Source organism: Arachis ipaensis, chromosome B10 (genome assembly GCF_000816755.2).
Source record: "Arachis ipaensis cultivar K30076 chromosome B10, Araip1.1, whole genome shotgun sequence".
Lineage (NCBI taxonomy): Eukaryota > Viridiplantae > Streptophyta > Magnoliopsida > Fabales > Fabaceae > Arachis > Arachis ipaensis.
Window position 1 is genome coordinate 91,514,750 of NC_029794.2, and position 293 is coordinate 91,515,042.

The 293-nt window shown below is 23.5% G+C and overlaps 1 protein-coding gene across 2 annotated transcripts in view; it reads left to right on the plus strand.

Annotated features, from left to right (window-relative positions):
- Positions 1-293, plus strand: part of LOC107624075 (protein DOWNY MILDEW RESISTANCE 6) — a 4,946-nt gene that overhangs the window by 2,716 nt on the left and 1,937 nt on the right. The gene's annotated exons all lie outside the window — the stretch shown is intronic.

Sequence of the window (293 nt, forward strand, 5' to 3'; positions counted from 1 at the left end):
AATGGATCGATATATTTAAAAATTTTTCAAACTTATAATAGCAGAGTTTTTGCTCTGATAATAATAAATAATTATTACATGAGATATTCATTTTATGCGTACGAAGAGTAGTGTCGTCATCTTTAGGTACAAGTATGTCGTCATAATGGTTGCCCCTTTCCCCATGAGCGTAGCCGCATAGGAAGTATATATTTTTTATGCTTTTTTTTAAATATATTGAAATTATTTTTTTTGTTAATTTTAAATGTTTCTTTTTTTATATTTTAAATATTTTTTAATTTTAAATGTTTTTT